Below are 25,501 nucleotides of genomic sequence, written 5' to 3'. Positions count from 1 at the left end.
TGATCACATCTGTCACGGAGAATTCAAAATTCACTTAGGACAATTAAGTTAACTCAGTAAAAGGGGTTATGTATACTGCGGCTATGGTAGAAAAAACATCAAAAATATTTTAGTTGATAGAATATGCCCAAACATAGTTTTCTTAGAGTGAACAATAGACAAGTTATGGTGGAGAAAAGATAACAAGCACCTCCAGTATTGACATTTCTTATCATTCAAATAAGATATAATTCTTTTCAAATGCAAAATGAAATAATAAATGAGAGGAAATAGCCAGGGTCAATCCTGTTGCTTCAGATCCATCTTGGAAGAACAGAATTTTATTTACCACTTACTTACTGAAGAATGATGCAACCTGTAGTATTTATAAGTTCATTGAGATCTGAAGATAGTGTGCAATATTATGTTGTTCCTATATCACCAATTCTTTAGGTTTTGACTTTGTCAGTATCATGTAACCATACTTTCAGCACGCAATGCACTGCAGAATCAGAAGCATGGCTGAGGTCAATCAATCAGTATAGGAACTAAGTCACAAAGGCCCCTTGATGTTTAGAATGCCATTTGCCAGGACGATGACTAGGAAAACTTCACCAAAGACGGCAGTTTAGGTAGGGCTGAAATCTTAATCAGATATGATCTCATAAGGTATTCAGAGGCCTGGGCACACTTCAAATGGAATCTTAGTGAGATGTGATACTGCATATGTACGAAGCGAAGGAAGAGGCATGCTTTAACTCACGCACTTCCGGGGTACCACAACATGGCCTGAAGCTATGTTTTTCCTTAGCAGCCATCTTTTACAACAGAAGCTGTCATTGTTAGTAGAAACTTGCTTCAAATCTAGTCAATGAGCTAGGCATACTGGCATATGACTATTAATCCCGAAATTTGGGATATAGAAGTAAGAAAAACCGTAGTTCAATCTCTACTTTGGCAACATAACATGTTCAAGGCCGATCTGGGTCACATGAGTCAAAAATAAATAAATATATACATAAACATGTCAATAAAAACTTGAAACATATTTGGCCATAGCCTCTCTGCAGGGGAAATATGGCACATGACATCAGGAACTGTGAGTAACCTCAATTCATACTAACTTCATCTATGAGAAACACACACACCAATTGAGAAACAGCACTCGGAATCCAATCTAGTCTTTTTCCCCTCTTTTTTTCTTTTATTAAGAGTTTACGTGTAGTTCATCTATCATATTAACAAGCACAGAGCCATAACAGAAGAGAGAAGGCATAAATTATAGTTTAAAATATACAAAACACTTCACATAGTTTATTGTACCAAGCTTTTCAAAAAGACAAGCCTTGTTCTAAAGAAATGTAACTCCAAAGAAATGTAACTATTGAAAATAAAGAAAAAAAGTTAAGGAGGGAAAAAAGCCCATTGTCTTTTGTTGTTGCTGTTTTTACAAGGATCTATTTGGTTTTGGTACCTGTGGTTGAATTGTGCTTGATTCTGTCAGCAAGCTATATCTAAGCCCTTAATTTCAGTAGCGGTGACTAAGACTAAGGCCTCTAAGAATGTAACTTATAGGGTTTAAGACAATGGTTCTCAACCTACCTAATGTTGCAACCATTTAATACAGTTCCTCATACTGTGGGGACCCTTAACCATACAGTTATTTTTGTCACTATTAATTATTGTTTCATTTTACTTGGCTGGAGTTTGGAGTCCATCACTTACAAATAATGTCTCTTAAGCATTTGTGAGGAAACTCAGCAGTACAAAACAAGTTTTTCCAGTAGTGGTAGTAGTGATGCAAAATGTATGTAATGGGTCAGGGTCATGCTACATGCTACATGCTACATGCCTTTAATCCCACCAGTAAAGGGGTAGGAGGAGGTAGATCTCAGTGAGTTTGAAGCCAGGCTGATATACACAGTGAAATTGTAAGCCAATCATAGTGAAATGCTGTCTCAAAACAGTTAGTTATTATTACCATTATTATTTAATGTGTTATAACATGAATTATTTGTAAGTAAATAAAAATGCACAGAACTGGCATTCTGTATTAGAGAAAAATTAAGAGAAATCCATATCCTATAAGAATATGTATGAGAATTAAGTTGTGTGAGGAGATTTATGTGAGCTCATAAGAAAACTCTAAAAACCAAGTTTCTTCATAAACACAAAAATGTTCCTGGAATGTGTTTTCATGCCCTTCCTGGGTATAATGGATAGGAGTGAATTTACATGAGATTATTTATTAGGACTCACAATTGTTATTTGTTCTGTAGTTTGCCCACCTTGTGTTGGCTCTATGATTGTACACTTTACTCATGCCATTCCTATTAGCCCTCAGAGTATAAATTGTCTAAGGCTCTGAATAAAGTTGGCGATTGCCTGAGAATTTAGTCTGCCTCATTCACTGGCTCTAGTCTCCCAGGTCCTTCTGCCTCTTGAGCAGTGACAATTCCCTTCCTCATACCATACAAACATGTATTCCATGGAGACTGACAACTTAGTGTAAAAACTTCACACTATAAGACTCATGCAATGTATGTTTTTCTGTTGAAAGGCAGAAAAAGATTTCTTAAACAACACATGAAAAGAATTAATATAAAGGAAAAAATCAATGAATGTTACTGCATTAAAATTTGAATATTATTTAATCAAAGAAAAGAAAAAGGTTACATAGGTGAGAACATCTAGAGTGCACACAACAGGCAAGAGAAGATACTGACAAAATATGTTTTATATATCAACAAAAAAAAATGGTGGCAAAGAAGTAGAAAATGAACAAAAAGACATAAACAGGTACTTTCCAGGAGAAGAGAGCTAGTACTCAAGCACAAGGGAAGATGCATGATTCCATTGTCAGAGAGGAACAGACATACATTCATGTATAACAAAATACATAGACTGTGTTCAGAATGGAACTATTCATAAATGACCAAAGATGAACAGTGGTTCAACAGATAGAAATGTGGAATCCTTACACAAACACAACACTGTTATATTCCAGATCATGAAGAAACGATCATAAATGTAAAAACATCAACAGACAGTACAAATGTAGGACCATGCCAAGAGGTAACTTATAGAGCCCACCTCCAGCAGACAGGGCATCAAGTGTAGGGATGAGGTTGCTATCCCACAGTCAAAACTCTGACCCATATTTGTTCCTGTCTTAAAGAATTACAGGGACAAAGATAGAGAAGAGCCTGAGGGAAAAAAGGTCCAACAACTGGACCAAAGTGGGATCCAGCTCAAGGGGAGGCCCCAAGGCCTGAAACTATTACTAAAGCTATGGAGTGCTCACAAAAAGGGACCTATCAGGACCGCCCTCCAAAAGACCCAACAAGCAGCTGAAAGAGTCAGATGCAGGTATTTACACCCAACCAATGAACAGAAGCTGCTGACCCCTGTGGTTGAATCAGGGAAAAGCTGGAAGAAGCTGAGGAGGAGGACCACCCTGTAGAAGGACCAGCAGTCTCACTTAACCTGAACCCCCCGAGATCTCTCAGACACTGGACCACCAACCAGGCAACATAAACAGGCTCATATGAGGCCTCCACACATATACAGCTGAGGACTGCCAGGTCTGGGTTCTGTGTGAGAAGATGCACCTAACCCTCAAGAGACTGGAGGCCACAGGGAGTGTAGAGGTCTGGTGGGGGGAGGGTAGGGCTGTCCTCATGGAGACAGGGAGTTGGGAGGAGGTATGGGAAAGGGAACAGTCAGAAGATGGACTGGGAGGGGGAAAAGCTGGACTGTAAAAATAAAGAATTAAATAACTTTTTTAAAAAAATGTAGGATTCTTACACAAATGCAACACTGTTACACTCAAAAGCATCAGGAATCTGTGCACAAACATAAAAATATCAACAGACAGTACAAATGTAGGATCACACCAGAAGTCACATGAAAATGATGCATATAATTTTATTCTATGTTACTAAGAAAATCATATTGTTTAGGTATTTATGTAGAAATGGCAGGATTATGAAGAAAATGGTTATTAAATCACTACACATAAGAACAATGGTTACTTCTCTCTTCTGGGGGAAAAGGGAGTTGTGAAAATTAAGACTGAGTAGCAGGCCTTCCTCTATCTCCTGCACTGGGAGCAGCTGAGAACTCAGGCATTACAGATTCAGTCATTGTTTCTGCTGCCACCATACTGATGTAGATATGATCATCAATTGTCTATGCAGGATACAGCTTCCCAATAGGGACCCTGATGTCAGACCTCTCTCCATCCTTTACCAAGACCAATGTTGGCCAGTGAGTGTTCTTTAAACATACGCAGCTCATGACAAAATTCTGCTTTAAATCTCAATTTCTCCACTCTATCATTCCAGCCACATTTTCCCCTGAGGCCTTTGGTCTAGATTCTGTGTCTAGAATGAATGCAAAGCCTTTCCATGAACTGTAGCTAATTCCTATTCCTTTAAACCTTTGCTTCCATACAAAATTCACTCTAACTACCCTTTTTAACATTATAACCTACACCCTGTCTCTCTCCCTCTTTTTCAAAGTCTGCTTATCAATTTTCTATTGCCTTCTAATCCTTTACGCAACTATACATAATTGTTATTTGTTGACTGTTGTCTTTTACAGCCAGGAGAGGGCTACCACCGGGATGGTTAGGAATCTTATATTTGTTCACTAGGTGTATTTACGGTATATTTATGATTCCTTACATACAAGTGGTGATAAATATATACCCATTACATATATAGGACTGTGTTAAGCATATCTTAATGGCAAAATAATATGTATTTCTTAGGGCCTTACAGAGGCTCAGTTGTTAAGTATGCTTTCAACATAAGCCTGAGAACCTGAATTCAGTCCCCCAAACCAACCTAAAGTTGGAGAGAATTGACTCTCAAAAGTTGTCCTCTGACCTACACATACATTGTGACAAATGCAAGCCAACACACACACACACACACACACACACACACACACACAGAGAGAGAGAGTAATTATTTTTTTAATATCAGTACATTCACAAAGATTACAAGGTGCCAAACTAGAACATACACACACACACACACACACACACACACACACACACACACACATACACACACACCACACATATATGAGAGAGAGAGAGAGAGAGAGAGAGAGAGAGAGAGAGAGAGAGAAAAGAGAGAGAATGTGTGGAAAAGAAAAAAGAGAAAGGTTGGGCAGCTGGACAGATGGCTCAATGGGTACTAGCAGCATGGTTACATAAATTCAAACCTTCTCCACCTACAAAAAAAATACTGTATGTGGATAAAAATACTGGTAACTTCAGTAGAGCAGTATCAGGAGGCTCTAGAAAGCTAAAGGGTCGATTAACATAGCCAAAACAAATTTCTACTTAATTGAGATACCCTGTCTCAGGACAATAACTCAAAGAATTATTGAAGAAGTCTCCTGAAATGTGCTCTGGCCTTTGTGCTACATACTGATAAGCACACTTTTTTGCATTTACATGTACACACCACACAAGCATGCTCTCCTACAACCTCATAAATTTACTACACAAGCATACACAACAGACACGATAGTAATAAAATACATAATGGTAGTACTGTATCCTAAAGTCCTTCACTGTCCAGTACGACAGTTAGTGGCCTGCAAAAACTTTTAAATTTGATTTAAGGGCCAATAAAATGGCTCAGTGGATAAAAGTACTTGTCACCAAACCTGAAGACATGAGTTCCATTCTGCACATGGCAAAAGGAGAAAACTGACACTCAAGTCCTTTGACTTCTGCCTTCATGCCATGGAACGCGTGTGCGCGCACACATACACACACACACACACACACACACACACACACACACATCACCTTAGCACACCTACCCATACTTCAAGTGTTTGAAAGCCACAGTAGTGGTTAGGAGCTGCTTAGGGACTATACGACATGTGTGATAGCATCCCCATCAATACAAAGGATTTAGCCAGTCCTGCTAAAAAGCTATCACTTTAAGGTCAGGAATGTTCTATGATTTTTTGGAAGTAACTGTGATGTATACAGGATCTGAACTAAAAAGAAAATAATTAGAAGGCTCAAGAAGTCTAGCAACAAAGAAATTAAAATGGAATATTTTCAGAAGACTAACAGTGTGGTTCAGAGGGAGGGCAAATTTGAGAAACTTGGTTAGTGACGATCTCGACTCATTTATGAAGCTTGAGAGGTGATGGAGAAGAACAGGACCTGAGAGACTGAGGTGTTCTCTATTCCTGAAGAAGCCAATTTAATGCGTGGCAAAGGCAAACAGCTCTCTTGAATCAGGTGTTCGGATTAAGGGTCATTTCAAAAGAAAATGTTTTAAAAGGTTTTGAGTGCTCAGGGCCAGAGAATATCTGTAGTAAATGCCCAGGACCTCACTCCCTCTTTGATACGTATCTCATGTCTGAGATACACTGAAAACCAGGACTGGGTGAATAATGAGGCAAGAAATGTGTGAGATTTACCTGAAATGTGTGAAATTACCTGTTGTAGTCATTTCTTAAGTGGAAAACGAAGCTGAAATGCTCCAGTTTTGGACAATAGCAAAGCAATTTCTTCAAGTAACTGTCAACGCAGCATGTGGATGCACAGGATAGATGAAGGGGATGTATTCCCTTTTGGACTACTGTGGCAAGATTCCAGAAATAGACAGCAACAAGGAGGCATGGTAATTTTGTCTCAGTTTTAGTCCATGGTTAGCTGATGTCCTTTCTTTGAGCTTTGTGGCAGAGCATAATTTCATGGATGCAAAGTGGCATGGAGCAGAATATATGCTAAAGCTTGGAAAACAGAGAAGCAACGAGAGAGAGGGGGGAAATGCCTAGAGTCCCAAGTGCTTCAATGGCGTGCTTCAGGTGACTAAACATCCTCCCGGGAGCCCCACCTGGAAGGGTTCACCACCTCCTAAGAATTCCACAGGCTGGTGACCAAGTTTAACGAATGAGACTTTGGGAGACACTTGATTCAGAAAGTATCAGAGGGAGAGAATTGGATAGATTTGCTTTGCACCCAAACACCCTAGGGAGACTTAGTAAAGGCTAATGCGCTTGCCGGATCCCTGCAGCACAGCTGTGCCACTGATAGAAATATACTAGGGAACTAAGAAAAAGGCTTGCTGGCTGCACTCTTCCCATTATCAGGCATTATAGTGCAGCAGCCTGAACCAGAGACGTGCGAACTCCACCAGGGACAGCAGGGGTGCACTCCCCGATATGTGCAAAGGAAAAGGAAGGCAAGCGGGAATGCAGAAGCAGCTGCTCCCTAGACTCATTTAAAAAATATCCCTACAAAAATAAATGTGACGCGTCCACAGTACAGAGCAGATGGAAGTGTAACATGTCTAGCTCATAGGGGAAGAGGAGGTAATTGAGGAATCAGAGAGTGTGGAAATTCGAAAACACTGAAGCCCATTTCACATACTGCTGCCCATTAGGTTACACTGCTTGTCAAGCTGTGTAGAGAATTGCCTTTTTGTTTTTTCTGGATCCACCACTCTAAGAGAATTTCAAAGAATTACAGGAAATTCTCTAGTAGAATATATTGTCATTGATAACTGTCCAGCCACATTTTTAAGAGTCAAAATTTTATTTTCTTCTAAAATAAACTACAGATATGTCTCTTGATCCCAGGGACTGAAGAAAGTGACTCATAAGATAAATGCTCAGGCTGGAAAGTTTCTTCCTCAGGACTGGGGTTTAGTTCTCAGCACCCACCTTGGGCAGTTCACAACCACCCAGTTCTATACTTCCAGAGGATTCGACACCCTTTTCCGGCCTCTGAAGGCATTCACACACATGTGCGTAATCACAGACACACATAAGTGAAAAACTCTCTTAAATATAAAATAAATATCAGAGAATGCCAACATGATGGCTAGAGATTGGGTGAAGATACATGAATTTGGGATTAAACACAGGAACTACAGCTGCCTTTGACAATATCCAATGTCTGACCACAAAAGGGACAAAGTAACTGTTTCCTACTGAAGACAAGCTATTTTCGGTCCAATCTTAACACAACATTGCTTATCTTCTGTACACATATGCAAATTTTTTTGAATTTCTAATATCCTTTAGCCTGAAGGATGAAGAATTTTAGCATTTTCAGAAGCCATTTTAAGTGACAAAATAAAATGATCTACCTACAAAGTAAAACAAAGTATAACAGGAAATTAACTCCACGGGACCCCATCAATAAAATGGGTTTTGGATAAATAACCAATTTCCAGTTAAATATCAATCAATATACTGTTTGCTATCGCCTCAGTAATATTTGTAATAAGGCCCACATAATCATAAAATGTAAGAACCACTAGGGTCTTAAAATTTTTACGACTAGAAAATATTTTCAAAGTGTGATTCTTGACAAGAAACCCAGAGTTCAAGTGATCTAAGGCAATCTCCACTGCGGGCAGCTATGTTACACATTAGCTCTAAAGAATGGAGTTACAACAGCTTCTTCATCTATTTTCTTTAAATGGAAATAAATCCAACTGCTGCCGGTGTTGATGTACACCTTTACTCCAAGCACTCAGGAGGCAGTGGCATGTGGGTCTCTGAGGTGACAGACTAGCCCAGGGGTACATAAAGAGAGACTGTCTCCTGTAAAACAAAGCAAAACCTAAGCTCAAAGAATAGAGGAAAAAACAGTTTCAAGTTAAAAAAAAAGACAAGTGCAATACCTACATCATCTTAGTACTCAAGGGGCTGGGGCAAGATCACCATAGATTCAAGAATATTCTGGTCTACACAGCAAGCCACAGAAAGCCTGGTTGTATATAGCAGAGCCAAGTTTCAAAAAAGTGAAAGAATAAATAATAATAATAATAATAATAATAATAATAATAATAATAACAATAATAAAATGCTCCTTTATCTCATATAGTTCAAAAGAGGGGAAAAGATTCTGTAGCTTGAAGAATCATATCTAAAAATGTTAATTGCCAAGTGATGTTTGTGATGAAAATATACAGATCTTGTGAATCAACTCTGCCCAATGCTGGTACCACAGATGAAAAAAATTACAGAAGTCAAAAGACAGCATGTGAGTGTATAGAAGTACCAGAATAAATAGGGATGGACTGCTTTAATGTGTTTGCTTGTGTTTGTGCTTCAAGACACAGCCTCCGGCTATGCAGAACAGGCAAGCCTGGAACTTCTGGAATTACAGGTAAGTGCTGCCATTTCCCAGTTTGCTTTAACTCTTATTTGCTGAGGTATAAGCACTGGCTGCTTTTCCAGAGGCCCTGAGAACAATTCCCAGCACCCAGTGGTGATTCATGACTATCTGATGCCCTCTTCTGACAGCAGAGCACTTGTACATAAAATAAATAAATGTAAAAATGTAGAATTTGGATGTTAAATTCCTTAGTAGGGAAACATAAAATTGTGAACCATTCTTTATTAGGAACTAGCAGAGGCCAGTGAAACATTTAGATGCTGATATTAATGCAAAATGCTACTCAAATATGATACTAACTTCACACTTCATTACCATGACCATTACTCACTTACTCCTTCACTGAGAATTCTACATCCCAGAATGTTTATTAGATATCAGAGTATGTGACTCTGAAGTAGGAATATGAAATATGACAATTTTCTCCCTCCTGAGATTTAAAGTTTTTTAACATCTGTAAATATCCATGGCTTTCTAATCTGGAAATGTTAACTTACGTTCATGTATCAAATCAAATCCTCATCCCAATAAAAGGCTTTAAAACAGTGAGATCCCTATATTACTGGCATACTAGATGACTAGATCATTGCAAACTAAAAAAAAGCTGTAATCTTACAGTCTTATGGACAAGAAACTAAAGCATTAATTTATCCAGAATTGGAATAACCAGAACTGCCAGTGAATTAAACCTATATCCTAGGAAAGAGAGAAAGTCATGTGCCTCTACTGATAACCCAGAACCTCCCTAGTACCTGAAGAGGCCTTCTGAATAAACATGGAATTTAGTCTACATATGCTCACAATATTTTACATGCCAAGAAATTTTGTTTTATTCTAGTTAATGGGCTTGAATGACCCCAACAAAATAATCCTGGACTCTCTAAGCTACTCTAATGTTTGATTAACCGCAACGTTCTCTCCCCAGCCATCTGCAGTAAGCTGAAAATTGCCATCACATAGTATTTTTTAGTATTAGTTCATATTCAAAAGACCTAAAGCTCCCAAAATTTGATCATGTTATAAACAAAGTCCAAATGTAGCTGACTGTAAAAGCCACATAAATGTGTGAGGGCAAGAGATTTGCCCAAGTTCTTTCAAAGCTATAATATGTGGGACCGTGGAAACCTCCTTCCTGAATGAATTCCAAACTGTCTCTCTCAATTCATTTTCCAATGTTATTAAATAAATAGACTGTTTAATTGAGATCTGTTTATTCTGTGCCAGTGTAGGTCTTGCAAGTAGTGAGAGAGGCAAAAAGGAATCTTGATGACATGCACAAAGAATGCCTAGGCGTTCCATGACGCAGCTGGGGAAAGTCTTTGATGTGCTCATATCTCAAGATAGGCGCCCATGGCAAGGGGTCATAACTTCTCAGATGTCCCATCATCTGGTCATGCAACTCTCAAACTATCTCTCACCTGCTACTTCAGTAGTCTCACAGGGAGCACTGGCTGAATTGGGTTTCTTATTGTGCTTGTATAAATGAACTTGGTGTGTTTGTCAATTTCTCCTTATGGCTCCTTTAGTCTGTGAATACCTTGACGAAAGTGAATGGGTCTTTTCATGATGAAGTGCATTTATTCATTTTGGTGTCCACTACACCTGTATAGTGGACAAGTTGACCAGAATATTTCTTTGAGGAGGAAAGCAACTGAGCATAAAACTGTTCAAACCAAAGCTGTGTTTAATATCTCAGGCTGGGATGACATGGACCCTTTCTATTTTACTGAATTAAACTTTCTATATTTCAGGCAATATATGCTAAATTGAATATTCTAAATATTTCTGTATTTATGTGGTCATGTTTTCCTTATTCCTGTTTTTGTTTTCAAGCAAGTATTACTCTACTACCTTTTTAAATAAACTAACTGAACAATGTGAGGATGTAGGTTAAGACCCAGATCATTAAGTTCAGGGCTTCATATACTCTTTTGAAATAGAAGGAGGGCTGTGTTAATTGTTTTTAAAAAATTCACTTTACATCCACTCACTGTCCCCATCCTGGTCACCCCACACACACAATCCTTTCCCCATATTCCCTCTCCCCTTCTCTGAGCAGGTTGGGGCTCCTCTGAGTATCCACCCAACCCCAGGCACTTCACGTTTCTCAGAGGTTAGGTACTTCGTCTCCCACTGAGGCCAGACAAGTCAGCCCAAATAGGAAATCATATCCCACAGACAGGCAACATCTTTGGAGCCTGCCCCCCATGCTCCAGTTTTTGGGGACACACATAAAGACCAAGCTGCACATTTGCCTATGTCCAGCCTGTGTATGTTCTTTGGTTGATGGTTCAGTCTCTTGAGATCCTCAGAGGTCCAGGTTAGTTGATTCTGTTGGTCTTCCTGTGGAGGTCCTTTTTTAAATAGCTACAAAGAAACCGGGTGGGTAGTACACTGCTATTATCCTGGCACTTGGGAGGCTGAGGCAGAAGGACAAAAAATTTGAGGCTAACCTAAGATACACAGGGAAAGCATTTCTCAATAGTAGTAATAACAAAAACCAGAAAAGGAAGAGGAGGCAAAGAGGGGCGAGAGAAGAGGGAAAGAATTGGGGGAAGAAGAAGGGGAGGGAAAGAAGGGGAGAGGAAGGGGAGAGAAACACAACAATAAGGAAACATCTCTAGGAAACAAGAGCTTTTAGAATTCTTCCCAGGGCATGTTAACACAAAAGCAAATTCCCAACTTGAAGCAACTTGGTGTACAAAATGAGACCCTGTACCAACAAACCAAAGTAAGCAAGCAAGCAAATGAAGGACTTCATAGAGGAGTGCTTTTCTGTTTCAATCATACCTATATGCCATTCCACCAACCATTCAACCATGTGTTAAAGATGCAGGTAATAATGTTTTCTAATAGGGCTTATTCCGAGTGCAAACCAAACAATTCTATACGGGCAGGTCTAAGCAAAGTAAATCCCCGGAGAGAGGTTCAGATGCTAACAGAGCACATTATAAACAAGAACTGTGTAAACCGACACGAGATATTTCAAATCATCTTAAAAAGAGTGACTTCCTAATGCTTTCTAGAGCTGGCACAGCAAACCACCAAGGAGCTGTGGGGTTCTTACTCATCCATTCATTGAGCAAGCCTTTCTCCAGCACCTACTTGGAGGCTGCCATTCAGCAGTTAGTACAGAAAGGCTGAGCCTCCTTGAAATTTACAGGTAGTTAAATATATTTCATCGGAAACTGTGCCTCCCACTCGCAATCGCACATAAACACAGTTGTTTCAATCAGACTTCTCATTGATATAAATTTACAAAGAGCTGTGAGTCAGAGCATAGAGGCTCTTGTCTCCTTTCTGCAGTTAAGTGCCTGTGAGGAATGAAATAAGGACCGAATCCTTGGTTTCAGGTGTGAAGGTGGACACAGTAGCTCAACTCTGCTTTTCTGACAGCACTTAAGAGGATTCATAATACGCAAAAGGCAATGAAGCGCTGATCCTGTGTATGCATGCTGATTAAAGACCCGTGTGTTTTAATGAAATACTTGCTACCTATGTATACACTCATAAGTCATTGTTCATTTTGAAATGAATGCACTTTGGTTATTTTTGCCCATGAGGTATTCCTAGTCCTCTGGTGGCAATGACTTCAAATTTTCTGTGACTCTTTAAAGCAGTGGTTCTCAACCCGTGGGTCACAACCCTGTTGGGGATCAGATGATCCTTTACACAAGGGTTGTCTATGACCGCTGGAAGACACAGATATTTACATTACAATTACAGCTGTGCAGTTGCAGTTCTGAAGTAACTACAAGATAGTTTTATGGTTGGAGGTCACCACAACATGAAGAGCTGTATTAAAAGGTCGCACCATTAGAAGGTTGAGAGCCACTGCTTTGAAGGCTTCCTAGAGGTTTTGCTGTGGTTGGTCTGAACAAGAATCCTTGGATCCATCTACATATTTACTAAAGAGAACTGCTTCAGGGTATCCCTTTAAGGCCTTTCTGCCTTTATCTCAGGAGGCCAAGGATTATACAGTTTGTAAGGCACAAACACTAAATTGTAGCCCAGTGGTTAAGAAAAAGGAACGGTACAGTCAGGTTAAGAGTCCACCAGCGGAGGAAGACAGTGTTACCTTGACAGCTCTGAGGGTTTTAATGTTAGCTAAGCAAACTCCAGCTCCCATCTTGCCAGAAATGAAACTTGAGAGCCATGGAGCTCAAAAGCTTTAATGAAAATGTGGCTGCCTTTTCAATCAAGACGGTACAGCCAATACTGTCAGTTTCAATTAACATCTAGCCTTCATGTTTAGATGCACTTCGTAATGAATAGCCATTACTCTTATTTACCTTAGCAGCGCTCCACAGAGAAAGCCTCCCCCTTAATTACACTGTTAATACCCACTCTCCCACCCACACACACAAACACACACAGTGACTGGTATGTGACCCCAGTCAAACCAGGGCTGCTTTTCTCAGACTGGAAAAAAAAAAAAAGCAAAACAGGATGCTGTGAGATGGCTCATTAAGGAGTGGCACTTAGGAGAAGCCAGGTCACTTCAATTTGAACCTCTGTCCCAAACTAAAACACAAAACCGAAACCCAAAACAAACAGACTTTATTTTTTAACTTTCAAGCCACAAATTTCTCCAAACTTCTACTACTCCAAATCAAATGTTAACAGAATTCCTTAAGCAATTTAAAATAACGGATTAGTGGAGAGACGGTAAGTAAATATTGACATCTGTGAGTTTGCACACTGCACAAGCGTGCTGCCCTGGGCCCAGTATTCAGCAATACTCACTCCATTCTCTTCTCTCTGCTGGAGATCCGTGCATATATCAGGTATCTAGCAGCTGTTTGTTATCAAATACACGCTAACTTTGTTTCTTGGCTTTCTAGATTAAAAAAAATCTATATAATTTTTAAAAGACAACGGATTCTTGTTTTGTTTCATATGAACCATCCAGTATTCTCTAAACTGACCAAAGTATGTTCTGTCAGAAAACTACACTACTAAAAAGCTACATGAATGTATGAGAAAGCTCTAGGTCAAGTTAGATTTGAACAGCAGTCTAGAACATTAAAAAAAAAAAAAAAAAAAACTAAGTCTAATGTCTTCATCTGCCAACTTAGTGTACCAGTGAGTAAATTTAATTTTTTTCAAGGAGTAAAAATGATACATCTGAAGTATAACACCTACGTGTCAAACTACCTCTCTTGCCAGTCTTACAAGTATATGACTACTTTCCAGTCACAAATGTTCAGATGAAGCAAGAGAGAAAAGTCAATGATAGCTATCGTCAATTCAAATAGTAGTGACTAGCTCATTTTTGTTACACAATAAACTAAACATTTTCACATCATCTGTGAGAATTTAAAAAGGTGCTCGGGTATTTATTTCCTTGATATTTAGAAAATATTTGTGCGTTCTGAGCATATTTTGATGTTATATGATAAGGGTCACTCATTACCCCTAGCTCCTTAATGACATCAAACAATGGCACTGTCTAGTAATGTGCCATGATATTCATCATCCCCTGAGTCTCAGTTTTGGCCCTTTTGTGACTGTACTATTGTAATTGTCTACAAACAATGTCAACGTTCTAAAGAGAAAGAGGGGGTGTGAAGTAAACAGCTAAATTAGATAATTCTGTAAGTGATATTCAAAATATAAGCAAAGTGAGTATGAAAATTCCAATATACTACTCATTGTTGCCCATGTGAAACTTTGGTTCCATTTCACAAGTGGAGTCCGTTGTATCAGTGGTGAAAATGTGTTAAATTATTGAGGTTTGGTAGCTGGGCATGGGAGAAAAGCAGATACAATATTAACAAAGAGCTGACACAAACAAAGAGCTCTCCTAGAAAGAGCTATCATGTAACCTCTAAAACTATAAACCAAGAAAGAGGAGCATAACCTACTGAAATGGTCAGTGACTATCCTTCACTTAAGTAGAATGCCATGTGGGTTTCATTACCCTTATCCAACTGGCTGTTTGCATGACGACTCCTATTACCTAAGAGAAAGCCTTGCATCAGGACAAAACAAGGGGAATTGCACCAATAACTGGAAGACCCCAACCCATCAACCATTCCCAGAATCTCCCATCCTACACACCAATTTCATTCACCAAAAATCTTCTTCTCATTACAGTTCACATAGAAGCTATTCAAAATTTAAAATCCAATGATAGTATGCGGGTTTCATATTCACATTCTCCTCCTCCTCCTCCTCCTCCTCCTCCTCCTCCTCCTCCTCCTCCTCCTCCTCCTCCTCCCTCCTCCTCCTCCTCCTCCTCCTCCCTTCTTCTTCTTCTCCCTCTCTCTCTCTCTCTCTCTCTCTCTCTCTCTTCCACACTCACCCACTGAGTATGTACTTCCTCCTTGTACCTGACAATGTCTGTATCCTTCCCAGAAAGTTACTCCAATCTGAAAACATCTTTGTTTTGTACCTAAGACCTCCCTCTCTTTCACACTCTGTGATTTGAGATTTTTGAGAACTAACTTTTTTTCAGTCAGCCATATACATAAACTAATGAGGATTATTTGAAGCAGTTTTTCTCCTGTTCTGAAGATGTCAGTTGGCAGAGCAGAAATGGTGATGAGAGGGTAGAAATGCCTGTTCGTGACAAGGTTAGCCCAAGAGACCCAAGACTTTTTGTTTTATCTCATTAACAACAGTAGGCTAAAAGACCTATGTAGCCAAGCCTAACTACCATATGACAGAGCACTCACAACCTGTTCTAATGATATCTTCTATTCCAATGGCAAAAAAAAAAAGAAAAGAAAACACAAAAATAAAAGTGAAAAAAGAGACAAGTTAAGTTAAGTAACTATAAAAGTCTGGGTGCCTGAGAGAAATCTGGATGTGCCTATAAAAAGGCTACTCTGAGTACATGATATTCCCAAACGTACCAAGCATTTCCAACAACAAATTCTAATTCCCCTTCCATCCTTCCAAGGAGATTTGAAGGTCCTAAAACTACAGGCTTCTATGCAGGAAATGATGTACCCAAGTGTTAGCACATTGCAGTTACTTGATCTTGGAGAAACTATTACTTTTGATTTCAGTGTGCTCATACGCTAACTGATCATTTAGAAAGTATAGAGGGTTGACTGAGAGTATCATTGTGATGTAACTGACAAGCAATGGATTTACTACTGCATTTGTTCGCTACATTTTTATCTTTAGATGGGTAGACACACCTGTAAAGTGTTTGTAGCTTGAAAAAAATTTCTTTCATGTGAACAAATACCTCAAGTAATAATAATATCAATACAGTAATAGTAGTAATAAATTTTAGCTTATCTTGCAATTTACTTGAATGAATGAACCACTTATAATAAATTATAAATCAAATGGAATTAGTTTGCCAGTCAGAACACTGATTTCACTTGAAACCTCATTTACAGAGCACAACCCTTTCAGATTCTGTTAACAAATACACCTTACAGCATTGTCTTTAACCTTTGAGTCCCTTGCATTCATATTAATATTATAAAAAATGAGGGTTTATTTTATATCCCTATTCATGACAACGATTTTAATGCAAAAATAGAAAAACTCCAAATGCCAGAGAATACTATCCAAAATATTTATGGCTAAAATATTTTCCAAAATGTAAATCCCAACTTTCCTTTAATATTTAGTTGATTTCTCCCTTTATTTTTGAGATACGTTCTTTCTCTTCCTAATATAACTACAAATGTGTATAAAAGAACTATTCTTACTGTTGAGACACCTACATTTCCTTTAGTGTAGAATACTGTGTCCCTGCTGCTTTCTAAGTTAAAGAACTTCACCACTGGTCACATTTTAGTTCACTGAAGAGTAACTAAGACATGACCCCTTCTCTTCACTGTTCAAAGGCTGATGAAGAAGATGGGTAACTGAACTCCTGAAGCCCATGTAAAATGTGTGATAGCTACAGAGATGCCATAAGTGACTCAGAGGCATGGCAGCATCCTAGGCCATGAAAAGAAAACCTTGCTGACTATACCCTGTGAAAGTTTGTCTTCTGTTTCTGTTTTAACACAGTGGGTTGGGGGAAGGAACAAAAGGGACTCTGTCTCTCTATTGGAAGAAATTTTCTGTCTGTTCCTTTTGTAGGGCCTGAGCCCACCAGGCCAACGTTGCTGGATCAGAACCTATTCTTACAATCTAGAAATATAAGAAGGAAAAGGGAAACTAATCAAGATGCTGTTTACTCAATGCCTATGGTCATTCAATTTCATAACAATTATATGAGATTGGTATGATCCAAATTATAGTAGAGAAACTAATGTTTAGTAAATTGAGTAGCTCGGTCCCACAAAGCAAGTTATACTGTAGCTGACAATTACAGAGGATGACTATAAAACTCAATTGTAACACAAAGAAAAACAGATACATGAATAGAAACAGGACGTCTTTTGGATGTCCAAACTATGATTTACAGCATATATTTTTTGTGGTTATTTTTGGAGATAACTAGGACATCTTTGTGTGTACATAAATATCACATTTTCAAAGACTTTTCAAAAGCCTTGCCAGTAGATTGGTTTCAAATTCCAAACCACAACTGTCTTCTGATTTTGTGAGAACAGAGAACCTGTGTTCATGTGTAATGAACACATTCAAAGCTGGGATCTCTGTCCTTCCAGAGATATAAATAGTCCCTGCCACACTCAAAACCACCTTAAAGTTCTGTGAGTTGTGTAGCTTCCAAAGTTCATGATCTGAGACCACCGACCAGTAAGTAAGCACTGACGAGTGCTGAATTGTATGTGCTTAAGGCAGGACTGTAGCACAGATTTCCATCTTGGTTGGCTTAAGAATAGCATGATCACTGTTCTATCCTAACAAACTGTGAAGCTTCTCAGACATGTCTTACATTACATATATTCGAGTGGGTTTTAATAGGATATGTATATGGATCCCTATTAAAAAACATATTTTAAAATCATTTTGCCCATGTTCAGTATCCAAACCTGCTCCTTCCATTTGACTGTTGTGCTGAGAGGTACTATAAAGGTACCAGAAATACATTCCCACTGATATAACGTAGTCCATGGAAACAAAAACCCAATTCTGTCACCAGGGTAATAACTGGGACAACCGGAATGCAAGAAAAACCGGGAATTGTCTTTGTTCCATCACAATTACAGGGATAAAAATATTTATGGTAAAGGAATAGCTGCTGACACTGGGAGAAGTAGAAAGTGCAGTTTAAAGCTGATGAGAATAGAAGCTGTGAGATTTCACAGACCGTAGCTTATCTAAAGATATGAGTCGGTGCACCTACCCAGTCAGTACTAATGAACACTATAATCACCGTAATCAAACAAACAAAGCAACTGCACATTAGGATAGATTGAACTATTATTCAGAAAGTCTCACTAGATCTCTACATGGGTAGTTTTATTTGTGAATGGTTAATAAAGTTAGAATTGCTTTTTTATAAATGATTTTGCTGTTTTGGAATAATATGGGTTTGGTCAAAGTTCACTTCATATCTTAATCATCTCTCCGTTAAATACATTTATGAAATAAAATGCAGAAACTCTCGCATGGTCATTCAGAACTTGAACTTGCTCGCTAAACCGAAGCTTTCTGGGTTTTGTTGCTGCTGCTGCGCCGTCTTTCACATCTACAGCCCTCCCTTTTTTCCTAGAGATACACCTCCCTTAATGAAACACCTACAAGAGGGATGAATGGCTGGGGATGTGAGGCATATCTAATATCTAATATCTAACCAATATGCATCCTACTGAACACAAGCATTCCTCATATAAAGCCACACAGTGATGAGGAGCTTAAATCCAAACACTGTTCTGGACAAATTTGATGAGCAATGGGAATCTCATGCATTCAGTACAAGCTGAAATAGAGTCCCCTAGTTGACTTTGCTGTACGCCTTTATCCTGGGAACTACTTTAAAGCCTACTATAGCCCCTGCTTTTCATTCCTTTAACTGATCTGTGAGCTGAAAATCAAAAGGTTAAAAAGTAAAGTGTATGACTACAAAAGAATGTGGGTGAGCCGAACGCAACCAACCCTGCCTCCACCTGCTTCGTTCACCATGAAGGCTATGTATCACTAGGTTTTTTACATGGAAAGTCCTGATGAAATTAATTCCACACATGCCAACTTTAAAATAATGACAATGAAAACCCAAATCAAAAAATTGTGTGCTAGTGGGAATTTAAAATATATGTGGCTTTGGCTCTCTATTCTGCTCTATTCCAGAGACAGCTGCATCATTTCGCCCAGTGCCAGACTGTTCCTGAGACCTGTGGTAAAGGTCACAGGAAATGAATTTGTTTATATAAAGTGCTGGGTCCCGAGGACTCTCTTCCAACTCTGTCATCATCAATATTTCCTTCACTGACCTCACAATATTCCAGTCTGATGTTAACCATAGGAAGTTCCTGGGGGCAGTCAAGTCCGTGAATGAGAACCCTAGCAGCAAACAGAAGGGCATCTCCACCCCCCAGGAGCAAGAATCCACCAATATTAAATGGGCCGTTGTTGTTCCCAAATATTTTGTAGAGTCTCCTAGCATCTTCACCGCCTTGGAGAGAGTTGTGGCTCATTTAAAGAATGGGACCAAAATATTCATCATCTCTGCCCTTTCTGCTGATGTCCTGATGTCAGTGATGCATAAAGAGCAGGAGGAAACCCTCTTAGGATTGTCAGCATGCCTCCTTAACTACCAACTGCTTAGGCCTCATGGGAAACTTCATTGTTGTTGGTTGCTGTCCTTATGCAGGTGAAGGCAGACAAGATAAAACGAGGCCTGTGACTGCATGAGAAGGAAGGGAGGAGGGAACAGTGATGTTTAGAAGGAAAGGAGGAGCAGGAGAGGAGCCACAGGGAGGAAGAGGAGCTGGGAGAACACGGCAACAGATGTTAAGATTCCTCTCTGCACATAGACACAGGTTGTTATGACTATTTTTTTAATTTTATTTTTCTTGGACATTTTATGTATTTACATTTCAAATGTAATCCTCTTTCTCCCCTCTCCCATACCCCCTCTCTTCTCTGCTTCTATGAGGATACTCCCATTCCCACCCATCCACTCCAACTTCAACGCCCTGGCCTTACCCTACATTGGGGAAATGATCCTTCACAGGACCAAGGGCTTTTCCTCGTATTGATGTCAGACAATACTCTGCTACACATGTAGCTGGAGTCATAGGTCCCTCCATGTGTACTCATCGGTTGGTGTTTTAGTCCCTGGGAGCTCTAGGGGGTCTGGTTGGTTGATATTTTTGTTCTTCCTATGGTGTTGCAACCCCCTTCAGCATCTTCAGTCTTTAACTCGTCCATTGAGGTCACCTTGTTTAGTCCAATGGTTAGCTGCCACCATCCTGGTCTGTATTGGCAGGGCTCTGGCAGAGCCTCTCAGGACACACTCATGTCAGGCTCCTGTCAGCAAACGCTTCTTGGCATCAGCAACAGTGACTGGGTTTGGTGGCAGCGATGACTATTTTTAAGGGATGGGTGCTGTCTAGATGGGCAAATTATATCTTATCAATTGTCTCAGAGGTAATTGTGTGGTGTGTTCTTTCATGTGGAGACTAAATTGAGTTCAAGAGAAGGTGCGGTGGCAGGACGCACCAAGCTTGCCACAGAATTGGGATGTGTATGCCTGGCTTGGTAACAATCCACCAAAGGAACTGTGGGTGAAAGCAAAAGTGCCACGCTGGAACAACCCGAGGAGCGCCTGGGGTTAGAGGGAGTCCAGGAGAGAAAGCACAAAGCAGTACAAATGTGCACCTTTTCTTTTTGACTGCAACACCTCATGACAATTTTGGTGTTATTGAGGGACTCTTGACCACAGTCTCTCCCTTCACTGCCACCTTGAAAATCTTGGATAGCCCTGATGATAGGGACTGTCCAGAACATGATCACTGAATCCACTGGCCCTTATATTGCTTTAAGTAAGGTCATTCAAGAACTGAATGAGAAACTCCCAAAATTTCTATCACGGACCTCACCTGATACATGAAGAAAGCGGCCACGTATGACTACATGACGAAGGTGGAGGCACCAGAGAGCTCTCTAAGGGGCATACCCAGCTATAGTGAGGTTCAGGTTATCTCCAGAAACTTTAACAGTGACACTTACTCTTTTATCTTTAACACTGGGGCTGGAATCGCCCTCTAAGACTACATAGTCAAGTTGGTTTCTGTGTATGACAACAAATATAGCCTAAAGCAACAGTGTGGTAGACTTCATAATTCAAATGGAATCCATGCAATAAAAAGCCCTGGACCACTTATATCAACAAAAGCCTAAGAGAAAAAGAGAAGCTCTATGCCTCAAAGTGGTCCATGACCCAAGCTAAGCCTTTAATGTATGAAACATATCCCCTCACACTTTCCCAAGATTTACAGAAGAAAAAGGAGGAGGAGGACAAAAGAGGAAGATGAAGAGAAAGGAGGAGAAGAAAAAGAAGGGCATGATGATAGTGGTGATGATGATGATGACAATGATGATTCTGTTGAGCCCACAGGTTCATAGGGAGTGGCATTGTTGGAAAGGATTAGGACAGGTGGCCTTATTGAATGAAATATGTGAGATACTGCTCAAGGAAGTCGATCTCTGATGGTGGGCTCTGAGGTATTAGAAGTTCAGTCAGGCCCAGTAGCACACTTTCCTTTCTGCTGCCTGCCAATCCTGATATAAAATTCTTGGCTCCTTTTCCAGCACCGTATCTACTTGTGTAGCACCATGCTTCCACCATGATGACAATGAACCAAACCACTTAACTGTAGGCCAATCAAATGCTTTCCTTTATAGGAGTTGCTGTGGTTATATCATCTTTTCAAAGCAATAAAACCTAAGACAAAAACTTATTCTCTATTACCACCAATAAAGTTCACTGTGCTCATAAAAAAGCATATATGGCTTCCTGATTATTTCAAAGAAAGAGCATCCACTACCAAACTGTCTTAACTCACTGGTCAAATGCATGGTATACTACAGTGCACCCCAGAAACTTCCAATAATCCTTGTGTGCTGGATCTTCACATTTACGTAAAGCCAACTTAGTTATTGAAGTAAACCCACAGACTTTACTTAAAATAATAGACAATGATGTCTTTGACTCTATAAATTGTCTATGCCACACCATCCTGAAAATACCCAATCTCATTTGATTCTATAAATGATCCCTGGATGTTAGTAATATGTGCTCAGAACCCATGTGTTTCCGAAGGCCGTTTGCATAAGATTCAAATGAGATGCTAATAAACATTTGAATCCTCGGGTCTAGACTAGAATTCACTGAATTAAACTCTAGTTGAAGAACTGTAGACCTACATTGTCAGATATAGTTCATACGCACTGTAGTACCACAGGCTTTGACAAAAACAAAGCATTTGAACTTCTGGATCACAGAGATATGAAAGACCACAGAGAGAGAAAAGGAGTGCCAGGCAGAGGAAAGACGCTAAGAGACAGAGAAAAACACAATAGGAGAAAATCTAGGAATTACTGTTTCATAGGGCTGAAGCAGAGCAGAAATGACGTGAGTAAGCTTACCACATACCTTTACATTTCTGGTACTCAAATTTATATTTTCTCATTGGTTGATATGCACTTCAGCACAATATCCTCTATCTCTCCACTGTCCAGGCATCACAGGACATCTCTAATCATAGCATTAAAGATCCTGAGACAAAATGAATTCTATCAAGCGTAGAGTAAATAATGAAACTGTCTTTAAAAGAAACACCAAATCTAAAATACTGTTACGTCACATTTTGATATTTTAAAATACTTAGATATTCAAATGACTAAAACAGTTCTACTACTATAGTTTGATATATTCTCTAAACAAACAAAATACCACTTCCAATTTTCTTATAAATGCCAAATAGTGTTAAGCAGCCAGGGTAGAAGCGTCTGCACCTCACAGATGAGGGACTAGAATCTTCACCTCACAGATGAGAGACTAGAATCTTCTCAGCCTTAAGCAAGGTTTCCAAACACTCACAGTCCCAACAGTAAAGCCAGGAATCCAACACTGAGCAGCACCTCAAAGCTTAGGTTTGCTGCCATTTATGCCTCCCTGAAATTTGTTTAAATGAAAACAAAACAAAACGTAAAACCCTCGTCAGTTAAACTATTGCCTTTTTCCTACTTCTTGGTTCCAAAGGATCTCTTAAGGATCTTACCCCAAACCTGATGCTAACCTACAGCATCGGAGTCCCTGCAAAGACCCCTGAAAGCATAGTGACACACATTAGATTAGCTCAGCAGATCCCTGTACTCGAGCTGGTGGAAGCTGTAGTCAATGTACCAAACCAGCTGTTACAGCTGTATTTTCAAGAATGAGCACTCATCACATTATCAGTTTCAGGTTGATAATTTAATATGATAGGTGTTAGGCACCAGCTACACATCTCTCCATCATGAAACAATAACTGTGATCCTCTATTCTTCCCCAGTAATATCAAGGTCATTGTCTGGATCAAATCTAAACGGGAGAGTCCCTCAATAGATGTCAGGAGAGATAAGCACCAAGCTGACATGTTCTAACAGAACTATCACCTGCTATCAGAGCCATTGTGACAGCTGTGACAAGACAATACAAGCCAATTCATCAGGCCTCTTGGCCAAAGTGCTGCCCTGATAGATATGAGGAACATATGCCTCTCTGCCACACAAAGGGTGTTTATTACTGTAGGGCTGTTTGTATAATGAGCCAAATAATCACTGTTGATAGTCATTTTTTTTAATTTCTGAAAACAAGAACTGCAAAACTTTACTGAATGATGGCACTTATTTTCATAGTGTGAACTTTGAAAACCTATGAAGCACACACAATCATTCCTGGATACAAACAGCATATATGACTCCTTGGCTTTGGTACATGATCTTTTCTCTGTATCCTAGGTCTTCCCATGGACAGAGACTATGGGAACCTGTAAAGCTTATCCCATCGTAAGCAGCAGTCAACCTTCATCATTAGTTGCCTGCTGTCCCAAGAAGATACACTTGGATTTATCCGATGATCAAGAAGTGATTTCTTTCTTTCCTTCTTTTCTTTTTTCTTTCTTTATTTTTAACTTCTAAATTTTAAATATTTGGCTCCACTAAAAGTAGATCTTACAACAGACTTTCTGGCAACTCATTTCAGAAGTTATTCAGGAAAAAGAAAGAAAAAAAGGAGCTAAAACCAACTAAGAGATGCTGGTCAGGTCCTTGATCTCTAGGTAAATCAACACAGGAGCACGCATCCCCACCCCCAGCACCTGTCTCCTATGGCCTCATACTGGAAAATATTTCCTCTGCACTTCATAGCAGGTCAAGCCAAAGCACTGACTTGGCAAAACAATGCTTCCTGAGGTGGAATGTTTATATATTTATATGCACCTATTCATAAAATAATTTAATAATTACAAACTTTAAAATATCTATAAAAATAGTGATAAGTATAGAAATTACAAAAATAAAGCAATGGTCATTGTTTCAACATATACAACTGAAGCTGATTCTTTTGCATAGCATTTACAAATTGGTCGTTTTCTATGCAAATTCAGTATCCTAGTTTCATTTCTGTTGATTTAATAAAAATATCCTATCAAAAAGCAACTTAGAAAAGAGGGTCTATTTGAGCTCAAAGTTCTTAGTCATGTCTACGGCAGTAGGAATTTAAAATCAAATGGGCATGTCACATCACAGTTAGGAACACAGAAAAATTAATGTGTGCTCACTTCTTGCTTACTTATCTGTTTGCTTGCTTATGCTCACACATTTTATCCACTCTTATAAAGGTCAGGTCATACTGCATAGAGAATACTGACACTCAAGGTAGAATAGTGAGAAGGATAACTAAACCATAAAAGCCTTTTGAAAAAGTCATATAGAAACCTACCATTATGTAAGCTTCCAAACACATACATATACATTCTCGTACACATATATGTATGTAAACAGATTTTTATATAGAATTTCCATGTAACACTGGTACAATATCCCAACCAGACATTCTGTTCTAGCAAATAAAAATCTCAGTATCAGGAATGGCTTACTTCTTTTTGAGCTGTTGGCCAGTGAGGTCCCATAGTTCACTAAAATTTACAGGTGATTGCCACTGATCGTATACCTTTCTGAACTTGATAGTAAGACCTTATTTTGGAAGACACAACATATTGAGTAATAAAAAAAAATGAGGCAGGTACTAACCCTGAAGCTTCATCTCCACTAGCTGGTTTTCATAGAAGTAGAAGGTCCTAGGCATACTACTTGAGGGAAAAGCATCTGTCTTACCTAACTATAAAACCAAATAGGCTACAGTAATACTTTTCCTTGCCAGACATACGCACTGTTGCAACAGTGGCAAGAATAATATTGGGATCAGCAACCAAGCTCTGGTAGACTTTAAGTCCCATTCTATAACTTAAAACCCAT

Source organism: Rattus rattus, chromosome 1 (assembly GCF_011064425.1).
Source record: "Rattus rattus isolate New Zealand chromosome 1, Rrattus_CSIRO_v1, whole genome shotgun sequence".
Lineage (NCBI taxonomy): Eukaryota > Metazoa > Chordata > Mammalia > Rodentia > Muridae > Rattus > Rattus rattus.
The sequence above is the reverse complement of the archived record's forward strand: the minus strand, read 5'-3'. Positions refer to the sequence as shown.